This window comes from Amblyomma americanum, chromosome 2, assembly GCF_052857255.1.
Source record: "Amblyomma americanum isolate KBUSLIRL-KWMA chromosome 2, ASM5285725v1, whole genome shotgun sequence".
In the NCBI taxonomy this organism is placed as follows: domain Eukaryota; kingdom Metazoa; phylum Arthropoda; class Arachnida; order Ixodida; family Ixodidae; genus Amblyomma; species Amblyomma americanum.
In genome coordinates this window covers 139051840-139061807 of record NC_135498.1, presented here as the reverse complement: position 1 = coordinate 139061807, position 9968 = coordinate 139051840, and the positions used below count along the sequence as shown (strand labels likewise).

General features: G+C 44.0%; 1 long non-coding RNA gene and 1 pseudogene across 1 annotated transcript; both read right to left on the bottom strand.

Moving 5' to 3' along the window:
- Positions 1-1924: 1924 nt before the first annotated feature.
- On the bottom strand, positions 1925-5107 carry LOC144119114 (uncharacterized). The gene is made up of 3 exons (XR_013312265.1): positions 5061-5107; positions 4419-4504; positions 1925-1988 (listed from the first exon to the last, which is right to left on the bottom strand). It is a non-coding gene; the product is annotated as an uncharacterized LOC144119114 (long non-coding RNA).
- On the bottom strand, positions 2022-3791 carry LOC144118778 (uncharacterized; annotated as a pseudogene).
- Positions 5108-9968: the final 4861 nt, after the last annotated feature.

Sequence of the window (9968 nt, the reverse complement as noted above, 5' to 3'; positions counted from 1 at the left end):
ATTTCTGCACTCTTGCTTTGATGATACCATGCTTTGCACTTTTCAGTCCTTCAGGTACAAGTTATCCATACTCCACATCTTGCTGCAGTAAAAGGTATTTCCCTAATGATATTTATGGCAGTCATTTAAAACTACAACCAGCCATGATAAGGTTAATTGCTTCAGTGACCCAGTCAACACGAGATGCTTCCTCAGAATGCCTTATAAATGCATACAAAACTCCTATTGCAACACAACACAACAGATAAAATATTGGAAAGTCTGTACTGCAGTGCTCCCATCATGCATCCACCTGCTACTGAAAGATGTGCATTATTAGAGGAAACAAAAATTTGGATGGCTCTCAAAACATCGAGTGGATGGCTACTGATACGAATACCAGTACAGCCTCCATATGCATACCTCTATTACCAAACTGTGAGTGACCTTCCCTTGCAAGTGTTTCATAAGGTCCAATAGGGTGGACTCTCTTTGCTCCTTCTCTGAGAACACTTCTGCAGCAGTTGCAAGCTTTTTTTCAAGATCCACAATACTGGAATGAAAGCGAAGTTCCACTTCAATGCAGACCTGCAAAAATACCAAATGATCAAAATGAGCATTATTCGGCACTATATGTAACTCATTAACAAAGAACAAACTCATTTCTTGTAGACTACTTTGCAATATTAGAAATCACTAGATATGATTCTTCCACACCTTTGGCTAACCTATTATAGGATCAAATATATGGTGTAGAGCAATTAGAAAAAGAGATGCTGATGGCTTGACACATCAGACTACGAAAAACATTATGAGCTACTGAATCATTTAGGCCGACCAGATGTTCTAGGCAACCCTGGCAGATAATGTTACAACACTCAGCAAAGCAATCATGAGATGTCACTCTACACATTGTTTTCGGAACCTCAAGCCTGACAGAATTACATCTCACACTCTTGTGCCATATCACAGTGCAAGAGCAGTTGCGAGCTTACAATTTCTTCCATCAAGAAGTACTGTGGGAGGGGGTCCATGTGTGTTTTTAGCCGGTCTGGAAGTGTAATCTCAAGTAGGACCCTCATTCTTGCAATGTCGTAGATAACACCATTCAAGCTGCTTGAAGATAAGGCCTGAAATGAATGTGAGCAATGTACAACAACCACAAATTCAGATGCACAGCTGGAGTGAAAATGCTGAGACATTTTAATTAGCAAATGTGTAACTGCAAACCTGCAACTCCGCAGCAGCATCCTCTTTTGTAATGGTTGGGGGAGATTGAGCCACGGTGGAAAATCTTTTTTTTTTCCCTGTGCCTCCGAACTTTTCTTCCACCTGACAGCCTCCTTATGAACACACTCTGCAACACAAAATCACCGTGACGGCTGAATATTGCATGTCTTCAGATAGGCCAGCATGCCTGGTTGAATAATTTAACGTTTGTTACTATTAAAACCTCGCCTTCTAATTTCATTACAAGCATTATTCTCCCCTTTCTACCAGGATACCAAACATGCCTACCTTTAGGTCATTTAGTATCACCCTAGATAAATGACTCACATAAACCTGGTTTCGTGTTCGACGAAGATTGCTGCCCGGTTGGGGATCATCCCACTTGAGAAGTGGGTACTTTGTAAGAAGTGCGTCTCCAAGAGCCTTGTACAGCCAGCGGCACTCTGCTGTGTTGTTGCTCATTACAAGATCATTTTCACTAAAGGTGATGAAAGAAAAGAAACATGCTAGACTTGTGGACAATATCGGAAGCATGCAATAGCATTTTGCTGAGATATAAAGCAAATAAAATCTGTGCATATAGATGAAAACAATAGCATTCATAAGCTTGCATTCTGCACATAGTAAAGTTGCACTTACTCCAGAAATAATGCAATTTCTGCATGGAGCTGCTTGCAGAGCCTTTTTTGCTGTATTTCAGAAACCATTTTTCTGTACAGGACTGGTTGCACACCTTCAGAAAATGCTGGCATGTTTCGAAGAAGCCAATCATAGAATTCCTGGGGTGAAGAAAGTTACTTTATTGCAATAATTTACACTACATCTGCAGGCTCCAAATTGTAAAAAAAACAGTGTTTCTGCAAAATCACTTGAAGTGGGGACTCGTGCAAGCACCTTGTAATGGCGTAAAGCTTACCATGTTTCGCATATGTGAAAAGTGGCCATGGATAGAAAAGGGATTCAGGATTGATGACCAAGGAATGTGTAGTTTTCATGAGAACATAGGCATTCACACGCTTTGAGTATGCGGCATTAAGCAATATATGCACCACGAAGAAAAGGCTGTCTTTCCAAACTACAATGCTTTCTAGTTCACCAAATAGTTGCTCACCATCTTTGGAAAATACTATGACATTGGACACAGAAAATTTCACATTAGAAACAAAAGCAAATGGCACAGATGTAGCGGCCTGTCCGATTTCACTTGATTCTAACCCACAGCGAAGGAAGGCAGCAGTCAAAATGAAAGGCATACCTAATTGTATACCGCTGTTGTGGTATGCACTTGCTACCTTAGGGCGATGTGGTCCTTCCCACAAGTCACTAGACATCTTCATCTGAAAATAGTCAGCTACTGATAGTGGAATATTTCTAAAATTCCAAATTTTTTTGACTTTGGAAGGCTATTTTTGCTTTCGAATCGCATAGTCCAGTGATGATGAGAAGGACCAAAGCGCCTTATTTGTGTTGTCATATGCAGGAGCATGTGCAGTTTCGGCCGGAATAGATCTGAGCCATAAAGTTTCACAAAAAGTTCACTGTGGCGTGCAATTAAATCCTCAACATTCCCAAGTGCATCTGAAGATATTACGGGTGAAAGCAACAACTGGGAGATGATGCATAGCAACAGAAAGCACTCACAATGTAGCTCATCCTCAGCACAGTCTGGCATAAAGTTATCAGTCTGGATCAAAAGGTCGAGGATAGTCACTTTTGCTCACAATTTCATGAAAGCAAAACTGGGATATGACATTGTTGAGTTGGGTTAAGGTGACCCATGATGCATCTCTAACAATAAACTTGATAAAGAGTGACAACTCATGGGGAACAATGCCCTCCAGCAATATATGCATGGGGTCATACAACAGATCTGTCAGGAGTGAAAAGTGGGTGATCTTCTCGAGTACAGACCTGGAATTGATGCCACATTTTGCAGAAAGTTCAGTTCGATTTTTTTTTGAGTCAGCAGTATCCAGCTGCAGCAACCAGTTTTCATACTGGCCCTGTGTGCGCAGTGGGCACTCTATCTCATAATGAAACAGGTGAAATTCTGTTGTTGGCACCATGTATGATCTGCATGCAAGGCGAACATTCCTGCTAAATGCTGCTTTGAATCTTCCGATGTTATGGCACGACAAAGAGTCGCCAACGTAAGCAAGCCCGAATCCAAAAAATGTGTTCTCACCATGCAATATCTTTAGTTTGCACCCCGTTTCTAAATCATTAACTGTAGAAATGAAATCATCAAGTAGACTGCCTTTTGCTTCTGCTGACTTCAGATCTTTCGACTTTCCTACTGCAAGAAGAAAAATGTTACTTAATTTAGACCTCTCAGATGGTGTGATGTTCACAAATGAGACATAAAATACTGTCAGTTTGCCTCTTAAACCACGTTTCATACCAATCACATTTGCCAATTCAATGTCATCACAATAAAGCAGCATTACAACCAAGTTTTCTTCATGAGAGCGCACAACTGGGTGGTTTTGAAATCTAGTGCCATCGGTGAAATCTTTCAATAGATGGCTTTCTGAAGAACCAACTCTGGATTGAAAGCGGCTCAAAAAGCTTGGGTGGTGCATCAAATTTTCAAGTAGGTCTCCTAAAGGAATAAAATAGCCTTTCTCTCCAGAAGGAAATATCACTTCCTTTGGAGGAACATAGATTCTTTGAGAAGTGTATATTGCCTTGCGTGCTTTAGAATTATTAACAGCAGAAACATCAAGTGCTACACCAGCGGTCATCAGAATATCTTGCACTCCGTTTACTACAACATCTACAGCTGCTTTCGAGCAACAGTGCTGTGCCTCAAGTTGTCGTGCTAGACATGACAGCTTAGTCAGCAAATGTGAATTTGATGACGTTTCGGAAGCCTCTATACAACTCTCTGTATCAAAACCTTCAAGGCTCAGCTGCTCACTTGAGCTACTCACAGGCCAAACAGTTGTAATACATGGTGCATGTCCTCCAGCCTGAGCCCCACCAATCCGCGTGTCATTCATATCAACGTACACACAAACATGACTTTCATCAGCTTTTGAGCAATCATTATCAATGTGCAACTTGTAATGTGACATGCGGAGAAACCATTTGTGACACTTTACACATACTAATTTTACGTTATTCTTAGGTATATCTCTTATGTGGCATGAAAATGCATAAAAGTATCTTGTGGTGCACCTGCATGCAGTGCAGGTGTGCCTGCTGACCTTGGGCTTTGTGGGCGGTTTTGAGAGCTGGCAGATGCGGCTGTCGTCTTCCATGCCAGAGTTGGTATGGTGCACCTCTTCTGTATCTGTAGACATGAGAATGACTGAAGTGAGATACCTGTATCTGACTTCATGCATTTTGTATGCTTGATCTGGCACAGCATAAAATGTGCATTTTCCATCAGTGCTAAACTAGGAGAGAGAGTACGGTAAGGGTGCAGGAAAAGTGTATACTGCAAAATTTGTGCTGATTGCATGAAAGTCAAAATTATTGCACAAGCAGGTATACAGCAGAAAGTCCCACATCAGATCGATCAGGATTCCAAATTGCTGTACTCTTAAAGATTGTAAATGTTTATCTGCAGCTACTTTAATTTGTAGCCCAACCTAGGTGGAAAAGCAATTCTAAAAAAAAGCGTTCCTGCCCATTCCGCCAGCTGTTGTTTCTAGATAAAGAACTCAAATCATTATTGTTTTCATACGCTGCCCACAACAAGGGGCAGGACACAGTGTGTTTCGTCTGAACCTTATGCCATCATAAGGGGAAATGCCTTCAATCCAGCAGATGATATATACATAAATAAAACTGTTATTCATGTGCTATGAGGTAAAGCCACATTCCTGTTTGGTGATGAGACGCACCTTGTGAAGTGCTAGGCGGCGCCAAAAATGAAGAATGTGGATCGCCTTGCATGCCGTGGTCACTCCAATCTGAAAGTTTATGCAAATAAATATTTCATGACAACCAGAAACTGGTACGGCTGATATGCTGCAACACCCCCAAATTTGTGCATGCAGTTTAATTTTTATAAATAATTCCCAATATCCTGGAAAAGCCACAGCATACTATGCAATCACTAAAAAAAGTAATATCTCTTTAGCTTAGGAGTAACACAAAATTTCCCGGTCTTTCAGAAAATATTAAATATACAAGCATTCTCCACCAATTATTGGATATTATAGCTGAAGTTGGGTCCCTACAAAAACAAAACCTGCAAAATTAAAAAAACGGACTGCACTGTGTTGTCAACACACGACAAAGCCTTTGCATTTTCTAGCAGATGTCGGTCTAAATACGTTGCTGCACATTAGGCGTACTAAACAGTCTCGGCCTTTTAAGCAACACCGAACACAGCAGACCTTGTCGGGAATATAATTACTGCCTCTCGCATACTCGAGAGTAGATATAAGCATGAAATTGTTCTATAGGGAACCCAGTGGATTTGGCGCATAGGCACATGAGCGGCAGCATAATCATGGCTTTCTATGCGAGGGCAAGCAGTCTTCTGGTGTGGTTTATACCTCACAAAGCGATTGCTTCCTGCAAGACGCTTTTCGCCTCTTCCTACATGAGGCTCCATAATTTCCATGCGCAGAGAATGCATAAGCTGCCAAATGTGCGGGTGTCCCACCTATGTTTTGAAGTCACCACTCAGTTGCCCATTGTCAAATTAGGTAGGACACCAATTCCAGTCAAATTCGGATGAAGGCAAATTTTTGAAGACCAGAGGGCCAACTTTTGGAGGCGGCTCACCTAAATTTTAACGCCACCACTTAATTGGCCATACTGAAATTAGGCTGGACACCAATATTGGTGAAATTCTACAGGTAAAATTTCTAGGGCCCAGAGAGGCAACTTTCGGAGGCGGCCCACCTATATTTAGAAGTCAGCACTGAATTAGCCATACTCAAAATGTTTAAACACCTATTGTGGTCAAATTCGGACAGGGCGAAATCTTGGGGGTCCTGAAAGGCAAATTTTGGAGCAGGCCCAGATAAATTTTGAAGTCACCGCACAATTGAACGTATTCAAATTATCTTCGATAGCAGTTTTGGTCTAGTGCAAGCCAGTTCAAAATTTTCACATTTTGGTGGTTCAGAGGGTGATTCTATTTTTTTTTCGGAGATGGGGGGGGGGGGGGGTGGCGTACTCGGACACATGCCGATCCTGTGCAAGGGGTTAGAGAACAAGGTCATCTGATGAATTCACGTTTTTCACAATATTTTCCCCTAAACCATCGTGATTAATCTACCTTGAACATTAGCTTCACAAAAAACAAAAATTTGTCGCGCATAGATGGCAGACTGACCATTTTCGCCCACCGTTTCTTGCGTGGAGACGTCTGGCACATCAACGTTGGTGGTTGCTTCTATTGAACCTGCATTAAAGCAGAGTGCCAGCTAGACCGTACACTAGATAAAAAAAATCGGCAAACAACACAATGTCGTGTTGTCAAACAAGAGAAAGGCGACGCTCAGTTTACTGAGTCAAAATGTCTTCATGCGTTTCCAACAACGCGGCGCGCAGTTCTGACAAATTCACTACACTGGCTTCACAGGCAAGTGCACATGAAAGCAAAAATACGAGTTCTCAAATGACATGACGTGAGAAATGCTTATCGCGGGGATTCTCAAAACTGCTGTGACTGAGTTAGCCGCAATCTAACGGCACTGCAACCTGCGCTGGAGACTAGAAAGATAAATTGCCCTTTTCGTCGCCAACAGTACAGCTGCAAGGGTGAAATTCATTGCGGAAAAAGCCCATTATACAGCCGGCTCCTTACCTATATTTCGATATGCTGTTATAAATATAGCTACTAAATATACTCGCCCTACGGTGTACTTTGTTAAACTAAATATATTTAAGGCACATAGTAGATTGAACATTACAAAAATTACGAGCACGCTTAAGCTTCGCTTTAAGAGTAGACGCGACAGCGCCTACCCTTCCTTTTTGGGATGGCCCGGGCCATATTTGGAGGTCTCCATCGTGTTCGCCGTAGTCGAGTTAGGCTGGACAGCAATTTTTGTACTAATCGACCAAGGCGAAATTTCGGGGTTGTGGTGGCTAAATTTAAGAGCGGCCCAGGTTAAGTTTAGAGGTCGCCATTGTGTTCGCCGTAGTCGAATTAGGCTGGACATAAATTTGGTTCAAATCAACCGAGGTCAAATTTCGCAGGTGGGCAGGCCAAATTTGGAGGTCTCCATCGTGTTCGCCATAGCCGAAATAGGCTGGATATCAATTCTGGTCCATATCGGCTGAGGTCAAATTTCGGAAGTGGTTGGGCCAGATTTGGAGGTCACTAACGCGTTCTCCGTAGTTGAATTAGATTGGGCATAGATTTTGGTCCAAATGGGTCGAAATCATATTTCGGGGGTGGATGGGCCAAATTTGGGTGTGGCCTGGCCCAAATTTGGAGGTCACCACCGTGTTCGTCATATTCGAATTAGGTTGGACATCGGTTTTGTTCCAAATCGGCCGAAAACAAATTTTAGGGGTGGGTGAGACAAAGTTGGGAGTGGCCTGGGCCAAGTTTGGAGGTCGACACCGTGTCCGCCGCAGTCGAATTAGGTCGACTTTGGTCCAAATCGGCCGAGGTCAGATGTGTTCACATAGTCGAATTAGGTTGGACATCGATTTTGGTCCTTAGGTGACCTCTGGGTTGATAGGGAGGCAGACACTTTGTGCCCAAAGGAAAAGGATTTTTCGCTCACGTGCAACGCCACCCAGCCACCCTTCACCGACTGTTCCTCCAACCCAAATTAGTGCTCCATAGTGCAGCCTATCATAAAGACACCTGGAGAAGAAGGCACGCTGCTTCCGAAACGTGAGGCTCAATTAAGTCGACATTGGGCTGGCAGCATTGCGCCATTCGTAACATACACAATACTCGCAGTCAAAGGCGGTGCAGTCACTATGCCACGTGTGAAAACAGAACAACAGGAATCCCGCACATGTGTTCCCTGTCGAGCTGCTGAGCTCCTTGTTTCATCCGAAAGGTTTACTCACGAAGTCGCACTTGGCGCACAATAATGCACGCAAGCAAAGCAAGAGATGCGCTACACAGAGTTCTACTAAGGCGCTCAATTTCCCCCCTTTGTTCACGTGCAAACAAGCTTGCTACAACAACATAAGTAACGACGAGGTAAAAATCCACGTAAAGGTACTCACCGATCTCGTTTATCTTCCCGTGCACTGCCGGGCAGTGTCCGCAGTACTCGCACTTCAGTTTCAATTCCGGCAAAACCATGTACTGCGGGCAGTCACAGTTATCTTCAGTGCACCGCCCGCGCAAGACGCCAAACACGTCCCTGATGCTGGCAGCCATCTTGACTTCTATCCCATCGTCCACTGGACCACTCGTGAAACGAGATGGCGCATCTTTGGCGAGCGCCTTCGCAGTTATTCTCCTCCTCCTTCTCCTGCTCCTCTCTCTTAGAGCTGCGCACGCGGCCCGCGCCAACCGTGCTGGCGCAAGCGAAAGGCGGACAGAGTAGCGAAGCTCCCACGGAGAGGCTACGCACAGTTTCGGTACACACTATCGGTCTCGGGAAGTGAGAAAGAACTCTCTTGCGCCGTCCCGTGGACTCTTGAGTGCGCGCGTGCCTGCTCGGTATAGCCCCGCGCTTGACAGCTCAGATGCCCACATGGTCTCGAAATTGATGTCATCCGTGTCGCTGGCATCTTTTCGCTACCTCGGGCCTTTCTTTACTGAGATCCAATCCTCTCCGCATTCTATGGACGTAACATCAAGAAGTCCTATCACAACAATTCCAATCCTTGTTAAAGGGCCTAATTGGACGATATTTAACCTTACAATAACACAACTACATTATGCTTCCTTGCTTAAAATCATGCACCGAGCTTATGTCGCTGGAATTATCATTTAAAACGTGCCATAACACGACGCGCAGGATAAGCTTCTACTTCATTCCGCATATGCGATGCACATGCTAACACGATTTTTGCTTTGCAGCGGTGCGCACAAAAGAATACCGGCTTCGCGGGCTCCGCAATGCAAATGCAAGTGGTAAAAGATGGCGGCAGCGAGAAAACCGCCGACCCGGCTTCCCCGCCTTCCGTCTTGTCGGGATGCGTCGCATGGCGGGAAAAGCATGCAGTGGCCTTGAAAAAAAAACAAGGTTTATTTTTTTTTCGTTTCAACGGGATCGCCGCCCCGATAATAGGTTACCGTAATCTGAGAGGTGCATTTTATCGGTTACAAAACCAGAAAAACCGGTTTTGAGCATTTTTTTTTATGGGTTACAAGGCAGCTCCTTCAACAGTAACATATAAAGCGCACCTCTTGAGTCGTAACCTATGCATCGGTCAAGAATAATCAAAACATCAAAAACACTCGCGCTGTAACGCTTATTTTAGACGCATTTATTGTGTGTAACTCCTATATAGGTAGCTTTATGGGTTACCGGGATTAGAGTGTACTGCTGAATCTGGTTAGAGTGAGAAAGTTCTGATGTATCGGGCAAGTAGACGCCGCTTGGCGTCTCTAATGTTAAGTGCGTTGCGCACTCAACATATATGAAGCGCGCCCACCCTGCCACCCTGGCTGGTGGTGGGGGTTAAATTAACGGTTGATCGCGAGAGGTTAGTCACCCAATTAACGCTGCGGCCTTTTGCTGCAGTACCGCGTGTCTTCCAAAAAGCTGTCAGTGTTAATGGATGCAGAACACATCTCTCTCTCTCACGACCGCCACGTACCTGAAAGCGCGATTGAGGAATCCACTGACCGAGGGAGCAAGTTTTGCGCT